At 43.7% G+C, this 21,367-nt stretch overlaps 1 long non-coding RNA gene across 1 annotated transcript; it reads right to left on the bottom strand.

The window, feature by feature from the left end:
- Positions 1–2,550: 2,550 nt before the first annotated feature.
- Positions 2,551–21,115, bottom strand: LOC141372857 (uncharacterized). The gene is made up of 3 exons (XR_012378371.1): positions 20,983–21,115; positions 20,713–20,865; positions 2,551–3,041 (listed from the first exon to the last, which is right to left on the bottom strand). It is a non-coding gene; the product is annotated as an uncharacterized lncRNA (long non-coding RNA).
- Between the last annotated feature and the right edge of the window lie 252 nt (positions 21,116–21,367).

Raw genomic sequence — 21,367 nt, 5'->3', positions numbered from 1 at the left:
TTGTTCTGACTGAATCACTTGTGGAAAGAGCCGAGATGCCCTGCCACAGACGAATGGATAAAGAAGATGTGGCCCATATATACAATGGAATGTTACTCGGCCATCAGAAAGGATGAACACCCAACTTTTACCTCAACATGGATGGGAGTGGAGGAGATGATGCTAAGTGAAATAAGTCAAGCAGAGAAAGTCAATTATCATATGGTCTCACTTATTTGTGGAACATAAGGAATAGCAGGGAGGGCATTAGGAGAAGGAAGGGAAAAATGAGGGGGGGGAAATCGGAGGGGGAGATGAACCATGAGAGACGACGGACTCTGGGAATCAAACTGAGGGTTCTAGAGGGGAGGGGTGGAGGGATGGATTAGCCTGGTGATGGGTATTAAGGAGGGCACCTACTGCACGGAGCACTGGGTGTTATACGCAAACAATGAATCATGGAACACTGCATCGAAAACTAATGATGTACTGTATGGTGACTAACATAATAAATTTTTTTTTAAAGAATGGATCACTTGTTGGCTCCCTCTCCATTCTACTGGTGCTGTGGTGTAGACCCTAAGTAGCAAAAAATTGGAGAAACCATCTTGAAAATAGTAACAAAGTGTTAACTCTGACTCCTCATTATATTCCTCACATTCCTTGCTCAAGAGTCTACTTGTAGGTTCAACAAACGTATTTGGAGGTTCCTGATATGTGATGAATCTGATGGAGGGTCTGGAGGCTCAGAAGTTAACAAGAGATGACCTCTGTCAAAAGTGTTCATAATAAATCAGAGAGAAACAAACAAGAGAAAGACTGATTTCAATTTGGGGTGGGGTGCCATAGGAGGTGCTGATGGGGCGTGTGGGCTAGCCAAGGCCTGAGCATCTAGGGTTGGAGAAAGCAGGCAGAACACCTATGTGAGTTTGCAGAGGAGGGGGTCGCGGTCTGTCCTATTGACAAGGCAAGAAGGAATTCCAAAGGATACCATGTGACGTGTCCTTCCTTGTAACTGGCAAATAACTCAAAAGGTGAATATAACGATGGTTTAGGCTTGTGCTTTCCATGATGAAGGGAGCCACTGAGGAGCTTCGGCACAGGAATGACATGAAAATCTCTGGGTGACTCTACTCACTTTTCTCCCACCTCTGAATTCGTATGTCAGGAAGTATAAAAAGAATTCCTGTCTGAGGCAGAAATCATCTTCATCCCACAGACCTCTCATGTCTGGTAGGTCCATGTGAGGTGAAGAAATCCCGTGATGCCTTTTGTTTTTGCGTCATTTGCTTTTGTGGATAAACCAGCTCTAATCTATGTCCAAATACCTTGTTTAAATTTATGTTTTAGAACATTAACAAACAGCTCCTGAGAACATTTGTGTCAAAGGCAATTTGTAAATATAGCCAGAAAGTTGCCACTGTTGCTAGGGAGAAATATTTAACTTTTGGCTAATGCCAAACTTACTGTGTAAAAACATGCAGGGAATAAGATACTTCTCTATTTTGTTTTTTTTTAATAATAACATAAAAAAAGGAGATACTTCTGATTGGATCAAAAATATCCTCACTTGGGGCGCCTGGGTGGCTCAGATGGTTAAGCATCTGCCTTCAGCTCAGGTCATGATCCCAGGGTCCTGGGATCGAGTCCCACATCGGGATCCCTGCTTGGCGGGGAACTTCTCCCTCTCCCTCTGCCTACACCTCCCCCTACCTGTGCTCTCTCTCTCTGTGTCAAATAAATAAATAAAATCTTTAAAAAAAATATATCCTCACTGTATAAACTTGCAGTGTGGGCCTATTTTTAGGGTGATTTTTTTTTTTTTTCTGCTTCGTCTTCTCACATTTGGAGAATGAATAAGAACAAACCTAAGGATGGTCCCACAGAGGAGGAGCAGCATCACCGGAAAGTGTGAAATGAGGCAAGGCACAAACTACTCTATAGGTTGGAATACCTTCCCCAGGAGCTCCCAGCATCCTCACCAGGGGCTCTGGTGGAGGATCCCTGGGGTGGGCAGCAGGAAACCAGCCTCTGTCCTAGCCTTTCGGTGGAGGCTTTAGAGCAGAGGGCAGGGGCTAAAAATGTGCATTTCTGATGATTTCCACGAGATGCCAAAGCTGCTATTTGTGGGACCACACTTTGAGAACCACTGCCTTATGGATCCCAAAGCTCTCTAAGCCCTTTACAATGTGAATAACAAAATCTCAAAGTGAGATATAAATCTGAAAATGCATTTAAAATTTCTTACAAGGTAAATACGGATTCAACTAGGATACCCTACGTATGTAGCATGAGTTCAAACCAGTCCTGTGCACTCCTGACTGCCACCCTAGCCTCCTTTGATCAAATAAAACAGACTGTATCATTCCCTAGAAAAATAAAATAGAAATTTATCTAATATTATATGCAATTTGGCCTAAAATCTAAGAACTGTATCCTTTTTTTTATGTTATGTTAGTCACCATACAGCGCATCATTAGTTTTTGATGTAGTGTTCTGTGATTCATTGTTTGCGTATCCTAACAGAGAAAGATATTCGGGGATCCACAGAAATATTTAGAAAGGAACATTTTATTTTGTACAAAACCCATATTCAATCCAGGTATCAGTGACATATTTTAAGGATTAGCAAAGAATATGTATTTACCTAAATGGTTATTTCTTCAAAGTGTACCACATTTAATTAACATTTCCATGATTTAATATTTGCACTTTCCAAATAGAGTTGCATTTGAGATTCAACTAACATTATTTTTCAACTGTAAGTGTCTAGAATGTGGCGTGGACAGAGCTATGATGACTATGGTCAGAGGCTCTCTGGTGATTGAGCAGTAACCTGTAGAGTGAGGCAATGAAGCTTGATGTAAGAACAGGTGGTCTAGACTTGCTCGCAGTGACTCCTGTCAGGTGCCAAGGCTGGAGTGCGAGGCTTTTCCAGCGGATTCAGTCATTCACCAGGGATTTGGGGCCCTGCATTTTGACACTCTCCATAAAAGTTTTAGAGGCTCACATCATTTGACGAAACAATTCCACCTCATCTACTTTGTTGACAGACACATACTCTGAAAATGCAAGTACAAAAAATACATACATATATATATATATATATATATATATATATATATATATATATATTGTTTTGTAAGATCAAATACCGGACGTCACTGAAATGCTCTGCCATAGGGTGCTGGGAAAATTAGTCACAGTTCGTTTATGCAACGAGAACTGTCCGTGCTTGGCAAGGTTAGGTCTGTCTCTCCTGAGTGCGGTGGAGCACGCGGTAGGCACAGCACGCTACGGCCTGCACATGGCAGGGGGGTTGCTGAAACATTTGCACCTCTGCCTACTCCTCCAGCCGGGTCCACACCTCTGTCTAAACTTGCAGCGACAGCTACAGCAACACTTGAACCTGGAGCCATGCCCGGACCTACGTGTATGTTTCCATCACCATCTGACCTGTACTCACATCCATATCTCCGCATGCAATTATATCTGCATCAACACTTAACATCTCTCACCTCCATCTACAACCACGTCTGTGCCCACCGTCATACCCCCTTCCATCACTCACCTGCGTCGGCATCTACACTTACAGCCCCGGCTCTGTCTATACGGCATCCCTAACTCCCCAAGCGTCTGCACCTTACATCTCCGTTTGCGTCTGCACGTCTGCATGCTTACCTCTACCTGCACGTCCATCTTTGTCTACCTCTCACCTACATCTACACATGTGTGTATTCTTTATTTAAAAGATTTTATGTGTTTATTTGAGAGAGAGAGACAAAGAGCAGGAGCCGAGGGGGAGGAGGCAGAGGGAGAAGGAGAAGCAGACTCCCCACTGAACAGGGACCACCCCCCCACCAACATGGGGCTGGATCCCAGGACCCTGAGATCATGACCTGAGCCCAAGGCAGACGCTTAACCCACTGAGCCACCCAGATGCCCCACATGTGTCTATTCTTCTGTGTGACTTAAAATCTCCAGAAAAGTACCTAAGAAGTTGCTAATTGTATTTGACAGTTGGGAAACAGGAGCCTGGGATAAGACAGGGCCAGAAAGAGTGTTTCGTTCATGATCTTGTACCGTTTAAAGAGGTAGCTAATGGCATGGCTTGAGTTTTCCCTATATATGCAGGCATGAGCTCTGGAAGAGAGAGCAAGAGAGCGTCATGCTGTAAAAGATGCAAATGTGATTTAGCCACAAGCTGACCTCACACTTTTTGGGGTCTCTGTGTCTGCCTTCCAGGTCAGCCCTTGGTGGGCTTTGACCTTGAATTTCGTTATGGAGCCTTGGATTCCTGAAGGCCTCTCTTTGAACTTTACTTCTGCTGTTCAACTTTCTAGCCCAAGCTTGTTTCGCTTATGCTGACTCAATTTTCATTGGTTCCACCAATATCGTTGGGGTCAATGTTGCAAAGGCAGGGGAACCTGGATCAAGAACACCCCAAGTCACACTGTGGATGCTGACAGAGCTGGGATTTGAATCAGGTCAGCCTGGATCCAAACTCTGTGCCCTTCCCCATCCGTATGTTGCCACCTCGGTGCCCTTGGATCCATCCTGAAACTCACAGCTTATTGTGATCTTAGGAATGGGTGACTGAGGACATCTACATGAATCTTGCTCACGTTCTTTGTGTGGTTTTAATTATAAAAGGTTTTTTCCTCCCTCACTCCACCACCCCCTAGGCCTCCTCCTGGTTCTTCCTCCCTCTCTTTCCACATTGGCTCTTCCTTCCCCCATTTTATGTCTGGCGTCAGACTAAAGTGCACACCTATGCATTTTTCATCAATCTGGCAAGTTTCTTAAACATTTGGTATAAATAAATCACCATAATTTATTATGAATAGCATCAACCTGGGGTACAATTTTGCTACAAAAGAGTCAGCATGTTTTATAATTTTCAGTAGGGGGATATTTTTTCTCTCTCTCTGTCCTTCCTCTGAAAGCAATTTTAAAGCGTTCCTCACATATATATATGTAAATGTCATTATTCTTATGTTCTTCAACCATTCATCTCTGAACTGCCTCCACTCAGGTCTGTCGTGGGAGCAGGTAATTGATCACCTCTGTTCTCACACTCAAGAGAGCAGAGAGAAAAATGAACCCACATGGTGGTCATGCCAATAGACATCCTGGGTGAGAAGTCTGCACGGGTTTGGCGGGAAGGTCAGAATTCTGCTTTCTTTTTACCATCCTCTCCGAAAAACTGGCAAAATGACCAGATGTTTTAAAATACGCAGGATGAGGGCACCTGGGTGGCTCAGTTGGTTAAGTGTCTGCCTTCGCTCAGGTCATGATCTCAGGGACCTGGGATCGAGCCCCATGTTGGGGGGGGGGTCCCTGTTCAGCAGGGAGTCTGCTTCTCTCTCTGCCCCTCCCCATGCTTGTGTTCTCTCTCTCTCTCAAATAAATAAATAAAATCTTTAATAAAAAGATAAAAAATAAACAAAAAGCACAGGATGATAGTAATAGTAACACATTTTTTTTGTTGGTGCCTCATACCATACTTGGGTGTGTGCATGTGTGTTTTAATCCACTTCAGTCCTCAGACTCACTGCCTGAGTGAACTTGGCTCCTCATTTTCTCAGAAAACAGAACCTCCAATGCTGAAGTAGCTTTTTCAATGCTGCACACTAACTAGTAACTGGCATTATTGACACTCAAATCCAAATCAGTTTACTCCACAAAGTTGATTGGTGTTTGTCTCTGTGTAACCCACAATGTGTGGCGAAGCTAAATAAAATAAAATGCAGTGGGTGCAGGCTTAAAAAAAAAAATTGCTTCTGGAACCCTCATGTGTGTATGTCTTGCCTGGATGTCTGCCACGATGTAATTACCTTCATGAAAATTTTCTGAGTTGGCATCTTCCCGCTTTTAGCCCTTTTGAGGAAAATCTGAAAAGCTATACAGATTCTCTTACAGTTGAATTATATTAATATGTTTAATTAACATGAAGCAGCATTAAGTTGGTAGTTGAAGTCTGACACTGGGAAAACTCACTTCCCCTGTGCTATAAAACCTCAGCTCTTGTAAGGGTTTGACCCAATTTGTGCTGCCTGATTGTACAAGATGTCCTAACATGGAGTGAATCTGGATGCCGCAGTCTGTCTCCGGTGATGGGTATGCCTCACCTAAGTCTGCCCTTTCTGGATCCGTAAGGCCACCTGTGTTCAGAGCTGATTCAGCGGTGGGCTGGCCTTTCTCATGCTAAGACCCATGGGTCATGGTTCATGCCTCCCACACACCTGTTTATTCTCTTGATCCTTTAAACTGCTAGCCACCAAACAGAACATCAAGTCAGCGTTCTGCAGAGGTATCTCTGCTCCTAAGCTGTTTCTTTCCAACTCATCTACAGCTTCTTTCCTGGAGGTCCCCCTAGCAGCACATGGCATGGATTCTGTATTAGCTGTTGTCTGCAGCATCTGACAAAGGCAGGACCAAGGCTCGGGCGATGGCTGGACGAAGCTGGGAGACAAGAGTCCAAATGGTTACCCAAGATGGGGGACAAGGGAGGATTGAACATAAGCAGTGGGTCAGATGTGGGTGACTCAGAGATGTGTACTTGGGAAGGCAGTTCCAAAGACAGCTTCTAAGTCGGGATCTGTCATGTTTGCTATTATGCCATTGGCTAAAACGTTGCATGGTCAAGTTCAGGGGCCGAGTGGTAGGAGCTGCCTGGTGCACGGACACTGAGAAGGAAGTGTGAACATATCCAAGTAACAAGGCAACGTAGGAGCAGAATCAGAATCAAAATCAAAGATGGCTTCCCCGTCTCCAATATCCTATCTTAGGAGTGAATGGAAGCTCTAATATGGAGAATGAGTAAGAGAGGGTCTGGAACAGAAGGGCTGAGAAGTGGCATACAAGGCAAGTCAAATCAAAAGAGTTTGGGGCATGAACTGTGTATCAAGAGCTGGAAGGAATCAGAGAGCCAGCAGCAAGGAGGGAAAGACATCTGGGACCCTGCCAGAGAATCAAGCCATGGGGCAGTGAGAGGAGCAAGAACAGTTTGGGTTTCCTTAGAGCACCAGTTAGGCCTTTAAAGCCAGCAGGGAAGGGGAGAGAGTGTGAGCCCAGCCACGACATACTCCTGAACACGTTCACAAGGACTGTTGGAATGATTGCCAGCACCTTGAAATGGCTGGAGAAGGAAGCAACCAGCTCCCCCACTGACACTTTCCAAAACTGCAAAGAAGCAAATGAGTCAATCTCTGGGAATGTCTCTAATAAATAACAGAGGTGCTATCAAGTGAACTGTAATCATCAAAGAACTGTAAAGTCATTGCATCCTCATTCATTTAAAATGGGTTACTGAGCAGCTATTGTGTACCAGGCACCGGCTCATGTCCACTAGCCTACAGAACTTAAACTTCCAGGGCTTACCTGCTCCTTCCGTGAACACTTACTTTAGCAGAGCTCACTACGGTTTCCCTACCCTCCTCTGAGAATCATTTTCTGGCTGGGAAACAATATATGGTAAGAACTTTTCCTTTCATGTTCCTCAAAGTGGGATTCATTCACGTTCCCACGTAAACACGAAAATACTATCTTCAATTCAAATGCCACTGTGCAAATTTAGTTTTTTATGGAAAAAGTCAGATGTGGAAACCTTCCGCATAAGCACAGCTCAGAAGTTCATCATTAGGAAAATGGGACAGGCTGAAATCAGCTAAGACTTTAGCAAGAAGCCTCTAATCATGTCAAACAGTGATTGATAACCATGATATTTAGGGAAGAAGTGAATATATTTCTACTTAGAAATGGTAGTTGTCCAAATCTTATTCTTCATGAACAAAACTAATACTTTAAACAAAACTAATACAGATTATTAGCAATGTACGCAGTAATTAAAACACTTGTGTTTTATAGAGAAATCAGTAACTGCCTGCTTTTGGGTTTATTTCAACAGACTCAGTCAAACCCACATAAGAGTGATTTAATTATGTCACCCAAAATGCAGAATCTAAATCAGAGAAGAAAGCCAGGGAGGTTTGAAGACGAAGCACATAATCTTCTGAGTTCCATTGGGAAGACCTCAGTTTCACACGAGCCAACAGTAATGTAATTACATTGATCTAGAAGCTCCTTTGAAACCTTTCATATATGTCTTCTTCAGTTGACTAAGTGAAGCTAGTTTCTCATTTCTAGAATGCTCTCCCCTAGCGTAGGTTGTCTATCCTTTCTATGCCTTTAGGCTTATTCCCATTGTAGCACTTGATCACAGGATTTTGTGAATGACTATTTTGTGTTTGTTTGTTTCTGTTTCTTCCCCCTACACCAGACTCTGAGCTCCTTGAGATTAGCAACCATATATATATAGATAAAGATATGCAGTATATATGTATATGTTATATATATGTAATATATATCTATATGTAATATATTATATATATACATAGTTTATTTTCATATCACATTTCCTATCAGAGACCTGGCACATAGTAGTTCCTTAATAAATGCTCTCAGAAAGAAGAATACAGAACTCTCCCAGGGGGATATGTGTGTGTGTTTCGCCCATAAACTAAGGGTCACAGGGTAATGTTCCTGAGGTTGACTACAGGAAGGCCCAACTGAAGAGGTGAAAATATGTAATCCAGGCCTGTAAATAAGCCATTTTCTTTCCTAAACCACTTTTTATGTAAAATTACAGATGAAACCGCTGGCCGTCTCCTCTAAGAGCTTGGATACAGACAGCTCATCTGCAGCCCCTACTGTGCTCACCTGCCCGGCCTATTCCCAGGGTCCTGGTTATGTCTCACTGAACAGTAGAGCAGAGAAGGAGCAGAGAGACACTGCTTGAGAGCGGTGGGGAGTGCGGCTGTGGGAGCAAATAAATTTAGGAATCTTTGAAGAGTGCTGCACTATTACAAGCGTAACACTATTACAAGTGTTTAACAGGATTGAAATATTAGTTGGATCACATCTATGTGCACACAGAACCCCCATTGTCTGTAACACTTACTTCTCCCACAGAACGCCGGCATGCTTAGGGAAACATTACTTCCGGCCTTTGTTATCAATCACCGCTTTTTAGACCCTTCCTATCCTTCCTTCTCTCTGGAAGGCTTTGCTCTATCTCATCTATGTTTTTAGAAATTGAAAATCACATTTGAGTTTTGACTTTCCCAAAAGGCTTGTACATTAGCATGGGAAGCCCCATGGTACCTTTATCAGAAGGAGGCATCAACAGTGTCTACAAGTCACATCCAGGGTGAAGTTGGCTTCCAAAAGGCATCACTTCTTTGGGCAGACAGCACAATTCAAATGTGACTACTGGTGAAAATAGTTCTTGGTGAGCAGGAGGTGGGGGAGACAACGCAAGTGTGTGATTATAGAACCAGTATCTATCGAAGTAACATGCTCTTTAGTTGACCTGGAAGATTCCTACTAGGTGGTTAATTTCTGGGGGAGGCAAACTCTTCACTATACCAAATACGTCTTTAGACTGAAGACTAAAACTCCCTTTTTCTTGAAGACTCAGGACGTAGCTTTGGGCCTTGAAATATGATCTTTTCACAGAAGCCATTGTTACTTCCCCATGAAGAGTGTACAACAGAACTTAGCTGAACAGAACAAGGTTAAACTCAGTAAAAGAGTTATTTTATTTATCAATACGAATGAAACAGATGTGATCTTAATTCTAGACTCTGTAATTTAATACTTGTATCATGCTGGACATACTTCACTTTTCTCAAATGCAAAATTGGATTAATAAAATAGTCTATCTATCTCATCATTTTGCTAAAAGGATGTAGTAGTGTGAGGAATATACAACTCTTGGCCTTGCACACAGCTCGGCGCATGACTGATCCATTCCCTTATTCCCTGACATTTACCCAAGAAAAACTGGGGTAGATTACTGGAAACAATAGAATGAGATTGTTGAATGGACAGAAAACACAGTGGCAATGCAATGAAAATAAAGAAACTATGCATATCAAGAATTATGTGCTATTATGCAGGTGAACAAGGAGGCACCAGGGAGCTAGGGCAACAGTATTTGGGGTACACAATAGGCTCTGGCATTGTCCTTAGGCTGTAACACTTAGGAGTCAACTTCGGCTTCACAATAGCCTGATCCCGAATCCTTTCCAACATCTTCTCCATCAGGATTACTATTGTCTTCATCATTGAGGTTGCTCAGATCTCAAGGCTCTTAACAATTTACAAAATTCTTTCTCACTTTTGATCCTCACAAGAGCCCTGAGGATTATATGAGGCATGCATTGTCTTTCACTTAGAATAAAAATATGAGACTCAGAGAGGTGAGGTGAGGCTGTCAAAAGTCAGAGCAAATGGAGGAAGATCTCAGCTTCCATCTCTGGCCGCAGGATCTCCATTCAGCTCATCTCCTCTGTTCTGTGTGGCCCTCAAATCTACAATCGCCCTATGAAACCCCACTCTTACAGCATGACTTCCCTCAGGAATCAATCATGGTGATTCATTCCTATGACGTAGCTCCCAGTTGCTTCCACGATCGCTGCTTTTATCCATAAAAAGGTTTTTACAAGGACCCCTTCAGTTACTGAGTAAATTGGCTTCCTTACTTGCTATTAATTACTCACAAGGACTCTGGCCTATTACACAGAGTCAACGCAAGGCGGAGTTTCTCTGCTAATTTATTTCATGCCTTCGTTCTGTATTCTGGTTGATGGACCCTCTTGGCATTATAAATCCAGAGCAACTAATTAGCAACCACACTTTGAACCCAATTCTCTTTCTTTTTTCCTTCCTAACTACCTCTGCCTCCTTTGATCTGCTTCATTTTCCTAATTAACTTATGTGCATGCTGGATTTGTTTCTTTGGGTCTGTGTAAATTTGGAAGGTTTGGAAGTATGAAATAGTGAGGCTGACTTTACAGCAAAGGGGTAAAAGAGGTGATGGTCACCATCACAAAAGCAGCAAAGAGCCAAGAAAGAGCAACTGGCATCAACCTCCACCATGACCAAGTCACCACTTACTAAGCAACCACTATGTGTCAGGAGCTTTTCAACATTTGCTTCTCATCCTTACCATCTTGGGAGGAAGGTGCCAGGATTCTGCCTACTTCAGAGATAGGCAATTAGCCTCTGAGAAGGTGAGTGGTCTTCCCAAGATCCCACAACTAGGAAGTAACTCCATAACTGTTTTCTGTTCCAGTGAGATGTACTTATAGAGAGAGCCTAGAAGTTGGGTGGACAGCAATCTAGTATTGAGAGTCCAGTGGCGTATGTGGTACTCAGGCTTAACCACAGTGGCCACGAGAGCAGAGTGACTCTGACTCAGTCAGGCACATGGAGAAGCAGACATGGAGGAGAAGGTCTCTTCTGCAAGCCCACCAATTCTGGTTGGCCAATCCCTCAGTAGCTGACTTCTCATGCAGGGGTTGGGGGTACCAGCACCACCAGCTTGGACCCAAAGAAACATGAACCAGGAAACAATAGGCAATTTTTCAAGATTCTAGGCAACCAAGTGGATTCAGAGTGAAAATTTCAGATCAAGTGAAAGATCAGAAGGCTTTAAGAAACTAAGATGGAAGCCATGTGGCAGGGCTTGAGGGGAGGTGCCCATATTCTCTCAGGACAAGTTGGCCACTAGGCCCACAGAAGCAGAAGTGGTCAAGTCAATGCGTCCAGTTGATAGACCTTAGGGTCAAGGCAGTTCTGAGTCTAACCTTGATTCTAGTGCTGATTTCCTGTAGCATGTCCTTAAGTTACTTAGTAAGCCCAAGTCTTGGTTTTCTTATCTGTAAAATTAGAAGGATATAACCAGTCTCATGATGGGAGGTGGGCTATGACCAGGTCTTCAGAGGGCTCAGCATGATACCTGCCATATGGTCAGCACCTAATCAGCAATATTAAGGTGGTTTCCACTTTGATCAGTATTCATTCTAAGACTGAATGGAGTCCACCTTGTAATTGGGGGGATGCACTATTTATTCACTCTTGTAAGCAAAATACATATACCTGACACTGAGCTTGGACTGGGGTTTGGTACCTTCCTCATTTCTTTGGTTCCTCCATTACTTCCTGCAATGGTGCACACACTAGGAGCTTAAGAAATAACACATTACTTGATTCTTTCATTGACTTTACTTGTCTGGCTCAATTTAACTTATTAAAAAATGTTTATATGAGAAAATTTCCTATAGAAAGGATGGATTAACTTATAAAACAAGGTATACTTCAAACCATCCTCAACTTTGATTATACTCAACGGCTGGTAGTTCAGATTCTGAACTCCAGGCAGGTTAATTCATGAAGAAGATGCATAAACCCCTTTATGCATGCAAGGCAGGTTCAGACACCATTCGTTAACCCAGCTGGCTAGAGCTAGAGTGACCTTGGAATTAATCTACCCTCTAAACAGAGGCCCAGAGTGGTCACCTAGGTCACAGAACTGGTGAATATTAGAGGCAGAGTCTCAGCTCTCTCCTATCTTCAGTTCTAGTCCTTCGTGGGTAATTAAAAAAAAAAAAATCATTGGAAAAAATAAAAGGACTGCAGAGCTTGTAGAGTCAAGAATAAGATCAAGGAACAATGTCCCTGCTCCTTGCATGAGGAGGCTGCTGGAGAGTAGGAAAGAGGGCGGATGGGGCCAAGGAACCTCTTTTTACATGAACTCTTCTGAGCAAGGAGAAGGCTGTATATATTCTGGTGTTTCTAAAAGGGTTTTAGAATTAGCTCAAATAAACCTCGAAGACCCTTCCTGAGGTCTGCTGAGCTAAATACATCAATAAATGTAACTGTGGGTTTTCCTCTCCCATGCACCCGTGTTATTCTCTGCCTCGGGGGCCATAAGGATACAGAAGGTGGGCATCAACCCCTCCCACTTCAACACCTTGCTGAGAGTTTCTTCTTCTTGTGCATGTGGCCAACAATTTTCCACTGAAGCAGATGGAAAATCCAGCAATAATCACAGGCTGGGTGCAAGGCCACAGATCTCATTTGTTGGGTGTTACCTGATATGCAGTCAAATTTCAACTGATCAGAAGGCTTGGGCAGGAGATGGCATTGAGCTAGAATTGCTCCATACAGTGATTATTGATTACACCTCTAATAGTGCTGTAGCACATTGACCGTGAATCCAATTAGAAGTAATTATATGCTTTAAACTAATGCGTCCAAATTGAGAGGGTTGGAATTTGTGAAGGACTCTAGGAATTGTTGCATGATAACGGAATATACCTAAAGAGAGGGGTGTTACTGAGTTTCGTTGAGGGAAATATTATGTTCTGCAAAGCTGTGCTGGCAGAAAGAGCCACCAGAGTCTGTTATTACAGATGTCAAAATCCAAGAAATCTCAAGATGATGGCAGGTGGCCAAGTCCAGTAGATTGACAGATGCCAATCATCATCATCATCATAATCTCCATAATAAATATTATTTTATAAGGTACTTTCTATGTTCCAGACATTTAGCTAAGCATTTTACAAATAGCAACTGATTCAATTCTCTTGACCAAAGGTTGGCAAAATGCAGCCCAAAGACCAAGTATAGTCTGCCCCTGTTTGCGTAAATAAACTTTTATTAGAATACAGCCACAGCCTTTTATTTATATATGGTCTATGGTGGATTTCACCACTTAGTCAGAATTTGAGCTTGTCACCACCTGTTGCGTCTAGAAGAATAGAGGGAGAGCTACCCTGCTTGGTACCTCCTGCTATTTCCCAGGCTCGCCCTGGCAGATCTCATTTGCCCCCCTTCCAGCCAGGAATTCTGCGGGCAAGTCTGCTGCGTGGCAAGTCCTTTGATGACTTTGATGACTTTGATGACTTTGATGACTGCGTTTCTGACTAACTATGCAGCAAAGAAAATATTCTTTTCTATTTCACCCATTTTCCCTAGAAATAATTCTTTAGTGTGTCAGCCACAGGAAGTTAAAACTTAAACATTATAAAATAAAGGATGGGGGTGTCTGGGGGGCTCAGTCGGTTAAGCATCTGTCTTCAGTGTAGGTTGTGATCCCAGGGTCCTGGGATGAAACCCCGATTCAGGCTCCCTCCTCAGCAGGGAGTCTGCTTTTCCCTCTCCCTCTGTCCCTCTCCCCGCTTGTGCTCTCTCTCTCAAATAAATACAGAAAATCTTAAAAATAAAATAAAATAAAAGATGAAGATCAATCACCCAACTACAAGAGGATGATTAAGCAAAATGAGTTATGTCTCTTTGATGGAATAGTAAGCAACCAATCAACTGCATCACTGAGGTCTGAGGTTTATAATGTAATGCTAAATGAAGAGGGCAGAATATAAAATTGTGTCTTTATAATTAAATTCAATAGTCAAAAATGATTCACCTACAATCCAGGTATTCTGCCAGGAACTGCATATACAATGATGCATTAAATAGATGTTTTCCACCTTCAGACTGCTTACAGTCTAGGGGAGAAAAGGACATGGAATGAAAAGCATCAAAACTATAACTGTAACTGGAAACTCTAACTTGTGGTGAAGCACAAGTGAAGTACAAGCTTACCCGGAGATAGTTTAATGAGAAGAATCTAATTTGAATTGGGGCAAGAGACAGTATCACACGTGTATGCTGCATTGGAATCATCAAGGAATGAATAGAGGGAGAATGTTTTGGACAGAGGACAAAGCAGGACACACAGCTCTAGCACTGGCAGTAAACCCAGGGGATGCCCGAGAACCTGGGAGGTCAGTGTGGCAGGAATCTGGTAAATAATAAGGATATTCATGAGACATGAAGTCCGAGAGATGAGCCAGACCCACCGTGGGAGGCTGTGTTTGTTGGGCCTACTAAGGAGTGGAGATATTACTCTAAAGATCCTGAAGAAGCTCCTAAAGAGTATAAGCAGAGCATAGTGTGACCAAATTGACATTTTTAGATAATGTCTCTGATTGCTTGCGAAGAATAGGTTGTAGGGGAACAAAATAAAAAAATGCAAAAATTATGCATATGTGTTACCAGTAACATGATATGAACATGAGAAAATTAAACTACTTTGATTTATTTTGGATTAGATCTGTTTTTTTTTTAATTTTATCTATTTGCATTTCTCTTCTTGTTTTCCATATAATTATAGTGGTTAAAAAATAATAATTCAAACAATTATCCCCAGCCAAACAAAATATGACAAGGAAACACATGAGACCATAGTCTAGATTGGATAAATATGATCTAGAGACCCTTCTTTCCTGCCCTGCCCAGGCTGCAGCTCCTGCCTGGGGTCACCTGGGCTGCCGGAGGCTGGAGTCCTTGCCTCGGGCTCCTCTCTGCTCTGGGCTGCACCCAATGAACAGCTTTTGCCATTGATTAAATGCTGCAGCTCGCCTGGAGTCATTAATCAATTTCACCAGCTGTTTACGGCTTTATTTACTACAAAGGAAGCAAGGTAATCCCTGTAAACTCAATAGATCTAAATTAACTGCATGTTCAGGAGCCAGCTTAGAAAGAATTATTGCTCCCTGACTCGGGGGACAGAGGAAAAGAATGAACACGAGTACCTGTGACAGAGGCTCTGACTTTGTCTCTGTCGCCCAGGAGGGTCACATCGCAAAGGGCGCTTATGTGATGCAGTCTCTATTAACCAGGTCTCTCAGCATAGGGTTCAGGGAAAGCTCTATCCCGGTGTTGAATCATTACCTGCCACGAACCGTGGGCCCCATTTCTCTCTCCTACCCTCCGCTCTGCCCTCCCCTGCCTTGCATGCCCTTTCACTATGCAGGATGCAATTTTGCTCAGTGACAGACATTTTCTCCACATTCTTTTATTAATGATACTGATCATTTTTAATTTGTTTATGTTTGCTTAAGGAAATTATATCCAGTCCAAATTTACTGGGCAACAGTGAATGCCTGGGGAAGAAAGTAATATTAGCTTGCCAGGAACGGTGTCGGGTGCTTTTAAATGCCGTTGGATTTTTTTTTTTTTTAATCTGTGAAGGAAAACCCGTGAAAAAAACTGATGTACTTTAAAAAAAAAAAAAAAAAGAAGACTGAGGCTCAAAGAGATGAAATACTTTGACTAGCATAACAAAAACGGCTAGTGGGTGACCCCACAGGGGTTCAACCTCATGTCCTAATGCACGCTTCTAGGACATAGCCCGGTGTCATAGTATGGGTGGTTGACACTGTTGGGTCAAATCGCTTTGTAACAAGTCAAAACACAGTCCCTGCCTACAAGACCACTGTGTGTCCCACCTCTCTTCTCAGCCCATCCTTTGCCCTGTTCCTTCACCTCCTCCAAACTCCCACCATCACTACCGTACATTTTAGATCTCAAGATCCCAAAAGCTTGCATTATCCCCAAACAAAACCTGCCTTTATCTGAGTTGTTTCTTCTGCCTGAAATGCTATGGCCTCCTTGTCTCCCTGGCAAATTCCTATAAGGCTTCCAAAGCCTGTCTCTCCCACTTCTTTGAAAATTTACCTTATCTCTTTTACCCATTCCTGCCCTGGGAAAAGTTAATAAGCCCTGTTCTGGGCCCTTCAGGGCACTGACCACACTCAAACCACTGCACCTATCACTCTGGTGTATTCATCACCAGGGCCCACCGTGCAGCAAAGACACTAGCACAGAATCAGCCCTCAGTCACTGTGTCAAAGTGCACAACTGGAAAGCTGGAAAGAAGACTCTGAACCTCCAGTGCACTGGGGAGACAGACCCTAAACACATACAAAGCAATGAGACAGACAAACAAGCAAATAAGCTTACATCATCACAAAATTACCCTCTTTTCCAAAGACAACAACCTAGTTTTTTTTCTGACGTGTCATGACATCAGGCAAAATAGCAACAGGGGGGTATTTATCCCAAGTCCCCTTAGTGTTCCCTCCTCTCGCCTTCTGTGCATACTTTTATTTCTGGCAAGCTAACCAGGAGCAGATGGATTATATAGCACCCTCTACTTCCTCCAAAGTCTGAATCCAGTGCAGAATCCAGACACAGTGTAATTACATGCACTTCCTGCCTTCACACCCTTCTCACCCCAGGCTAAAAATGCCCATGGCTCCTCTCCCTTCATGGGATCCTCATGACCCTCTACCAGGTGGAGATTCCAGACTGGAGACTCCCGGTGTGGAGACTTCCGTGGGCTGGTCATCCGCACGAATCCAGAGATGCAATTGGTCAAGGGCTTACTCAGATGCCTAGCCCTTTCACACAGATGTCTGGAGCCTAGGAGTATGGACTTCCTAGGAATATACTCTTTGGATACAGTTTATAAACAACCGACAATAGCCCTGACAGCTTTCAGTCTAGGCTGGACAACAGATGGTAATTATGACTCATCAAAAGAAGTTGTAACTCGTGCTCATAGCTCCTAGCATGCCTTTTTGCTCTTCAATCTTTAGATCGTTTTGCTGCTTATGCCTCCTGATGCTTCTACAAATATGAGCCTCATGATGAGCAGGTATAGAGAAGGTGTGTTACTTACCACTGCAGTAGAAAAATTACTATTTTCCTTTTTTCTCTTTTTTTTTTAGGTAAGCTCCACACCCATCATGGAGCCCAACACAGGGCTTGAGCTCACAACAGTAAGATTGAAACCTGAGCTGAGATCAAGAGTCGGTCGCTTAACGAACTGAGCCACACAAGCTCCCCAAGCTCTGCTATTTTGTAAGCACTTGATTTGAGAAGTGATTTAACCTCTCTGAAACTCAGTTTTCCTCATCTGCAAAATGGGCACAGGGCATCTTCCTCGTTGAGCTCGTTTGATGATTAAATGAGGTAAAGAACTAAAGGCACTTAGCCAAGTTACTTGCATGAAGTAAGACCTCAATCAATAGGACAACTCACAGGGTTGTTATAAAGAGTCAGGGAGCCACGAACCCAAGGTGCCTGGGACTGGGTGCTCAGTAGCAGCTGCTTCCTCTTCCTGTCCCCTCAGTGATCTCCAGCGATGGGGAGAGAGTGACTATTCCAAGTAGCACCTCTCGGCAATTGAGCAATAGGCTTCAGGAGCCAAAAAGATTCCTAATCTTCAACCTAGTAATAACATTGGAAGAAATCTAACCTGAAGAATGGTTCCCTCCACCCCCCCAATACAGGCTATATGCTGGAGATATTATTTACAAGTGTAAAAATTCTGGGAGGAACTAACGCCCAGTAGAAAAAGAATAGCTCATTAAAACCATTGAGCATCTATCTGGCACAGTGTTAGGTAGGCATTAAAAATGACCCCATAAAGGTGCTAAAGCGACTTCCCAAAGCGAGACAGAAAACTGTATACAGCCGGATTGCAATGGTGTAAAATTATATAGGCTTTTGGACAAGCCAAGAGATAAACCTACGAGAACGAAAATCATCGTTTTGGGGTGACGAGGTGGAGACTGATATGAGGCTTATTTTCTCTTCTTTCTCTTCTGTTGTTCCACTGCCTTTACCAGGGAGAAAGAGAAACAAAAATAAGCATCTTCTGCTACTCAAGTTTGGACCTGAGCTTTAGCTAAAGCAATCGGGGCCCCTCGCCCCTGTGGGAAATGGGGCCTGAGTGCCAGGTGCTAATAAAAGTCATCCAGACCCTTCCGGTTGTAATAACACCTTTCGGAGAGAGGCACAACAATCCTCTGAAGATAATGGGTCTCCCTCCTCCTATTGTCTCCTCCGGGCCTTTTTTTTATCACCAAAGTGATCCTTCTAAAACACGTCTGATCATTTGGCTCTTGAGTCACAAAACACTTGGCTGGTGTCAGGTTCTTCTGACAACGTCTAGATGCTCAGAGGCAGTGCTCTGCATCCCGGCCATCCCCTACTACCCCCAGTCCTCACGCTCAGGCCTTTGTCCATACAGCATCTCCTCCCAGGAGGTCTCTTCCTCAGGCCCCTTCTTTCAAGTCTCAGCTTAGAAGTAGATTGCACCAGAGAGCCCCCCCTAACATCTCAGCCTGCCCTCCCTTCCCCCAACGCTGATACACATGCATGTGCACGCACGTTCTTTCTACATGCTACCGCTGTTCCATGGCCCCTAATATACACATGGCGATTTCCTGGGTAGTGGAGTAATATTTTCTGAAACATGAGGGTACTGTTTCTCTTTGGTACTTTTTTTTTAAATGATTTCCCATTGAGCCAGAGGCTTCCAGATCTTTGAGGAAGTTTAGGATTGCTAACACAAGCAGGAGAAAATAGGCATGATCCTGGGCTCCCGTGGTGGGTGGCAAGACCTCCCTACAAAGAGCCACAAGCACTTAGGACCAAGCAGAGCAGGGTAACCACCGCCCAACCCCCCCAAATATAGAAAATAGCATCCACCTGGGCGGCAGTGTACTTGTTCTCTAGCGTTACCATAACAAATTGCCATAGATCAAGCACCTACAACAAAACCCATTTATTATTTCACCGTCCTTAAGGTCAGAAGTCTGGAGACAGTATGGATCAGCAGTCCTCTGGGCCCTCACAAGGTCAAAATCAAGGTGTCAGCAGACTTGTCTTCCTTCCTAGAAGCTCTAGTGGTCCATCTACTTCCAACCGCACTCAGGTAGTTGGCCAGATTCAGTTCTGAGTGGTCGTAGGGCTGAAGTCCCCATTTCCTTGCTGATGGTCAGCAGGCCACGCATTTGGTCCTAGGGCCTGCCCTTTGCCCTTTCCGATGCTTTCCATGTGGCCCTTCCAGCAATAAGGGGTCCAGTCCTTGTCACACTCTGAATCACTCTGACTTCTCCTGCTACAGCTCTTTCACTCCAGCTAGAGAAGGTTCTCCACTTTTAAGGGCTCATGTGATTAGATTGAAAATCCAAGATAATCTCCAGATCATGAAGGCCATAACCTTTATTGTATCGCCAAAGTCCCTCTTGCCACATAAAGTAACAGAATCACAAAATTCAGGGATTAGAGCATGGACATATTGGGGTGCTCTGTCTACTAGAGGAAGCAAAGGCCAGAGGATGTTTGTGGACCCCTTTCCGAAATAACCACAAGGTCACATCAGCCACACACCCCTTCCTACAGCCAAATCCCTGCTAAGCCAGAAGCAAGGGATGGATGGAATCTATAAGCCAGAGCATTACTCAGGCTAAAGAGGCTGCTATGTTTTTCTGTACTGGGCTCAGACTTGGTTTGTCAACAGAATTGTACAAACATCTTTTTCTTCTACCCAACAAATGCTGGCTCATGAAGAAAGGAAACATTCATTAAAAGAAATAAAGTGGCTATAATTGATAGCCTTCACATCAAGGCTCATTTGACCAGGCTTGTAAGAGTTTATAAAGAATATATGAAATTATGTCAAAAATAGCATGACAGCTAGAAAATAAATATTATATCTTCTAAGCAGATTTCATGGTAAAAGTGTCCACTGTGACCTAGAGGGGCAGGAAGGTTCATGAAGACCCATCCTAGAATAAGGGAGGAAAATTCCAAAGGAAGTTCTAGAAACTACGTTCCCAGAATGTATGTGTAGGGATGATGGTGACAACACTGTGAGAATTAAGAACCCCTGTCAGAGAGATGGGGAAGCCTGCCTCTGGTTCTTCCCTGTTGATCTTGTCTCTTTACACCTATGGATGACTAGAGAGCACCATTCTCTGTTTTAAAAATATCCGAAAGAAGGAAATGAGGAGCTTTGGGAACCGTGCCCCATTCCCAAGCCAATGTGAGCAGAAGAGAAAGTCCACACTTACAATGGGTGGTGGCAGCATCCAGAATGGACAGCATGGGGGGCGGGGTGAGACAGGGAGACAGGGTCCCGGGGCCCCTGGGTTCCACCTCCATTGTCTGACATAAGGGCAAGGACACGTAACATCCCCGTGTACATGAAAATATCCATATGTGTATTCATTCATGCATTTTTACCTCATAACAATCCTGAGCCCCTCATCCTGTCCAGCAGGGACTGGAGCAAGCACAGGAAGGTGCTGGACGAGCAGGTGCCCACGGAACGGCGTGAGAAGACTGTGAGCAAGACTGAAGGCAAAAGGTCAACCCCAGAAGTCTCAGCTCTGAGTCCTGGAATAAGGAAGAGAGAAAGACAAACATTAGAATTTTGTGAAAGTTATTCACCAAGGCTTTTCATTTACATGCCACTTAATCCTCACTGAAGTAGAGCCTGTAAGACTGACGTACAGATGTGCAAACAGAGCTGCCAGGTTGAGGAGGCATCTGAAGACACTGGGGTGGACGGTGGACGTGCTGGGCTGGGAGAGACCCAGCAGGCGCGACTCCGAGCCTGAGGCACTTGGCCGTGCATCCCACGCCTAGCTGGCCATACACTGAACAAAGGCCCCTCCTTTCTTCTCCTCTGCAGGTTGGATCAGTTCTATTTTAGTACAGAGCATTTGGGAAAGATACAACTTAATAAATAAAAATAGTTACCAGCGTTGTTCCTGCCTTCAACGAAGCATAAAACCTTCTGTTTTCAAGGCCATTTTACTAGGACTGGCTCGTTACATTGTCATGGCAACTTTTGAATGTGGGCAAGGTGATTTCTCAGGACACCCAGACCAGTGAA

The sequence above is a fragment of the Callorhinus ursinus genome, unplaced genomic scaffold, assembly GCF_003265705.2.
Source record: "Callorhinus ursinus isolate GAN/ISIS: 27379988/994484 unplaced genomic scaffold, GSC_fseal_2.0 scaffold5, whole genome shotgun sequence".
NCBI lineage: Eukaryota > Metazoa > Chordata > Mammalia > Carnivora > Otariidae > Callorhinus > Callorhinus ursinus.
The sequence above is the reverse complement of the archived record's forward strand: the minus strand, read 5'-3'. Positions and strand labels throughout refer to the sequence as shown.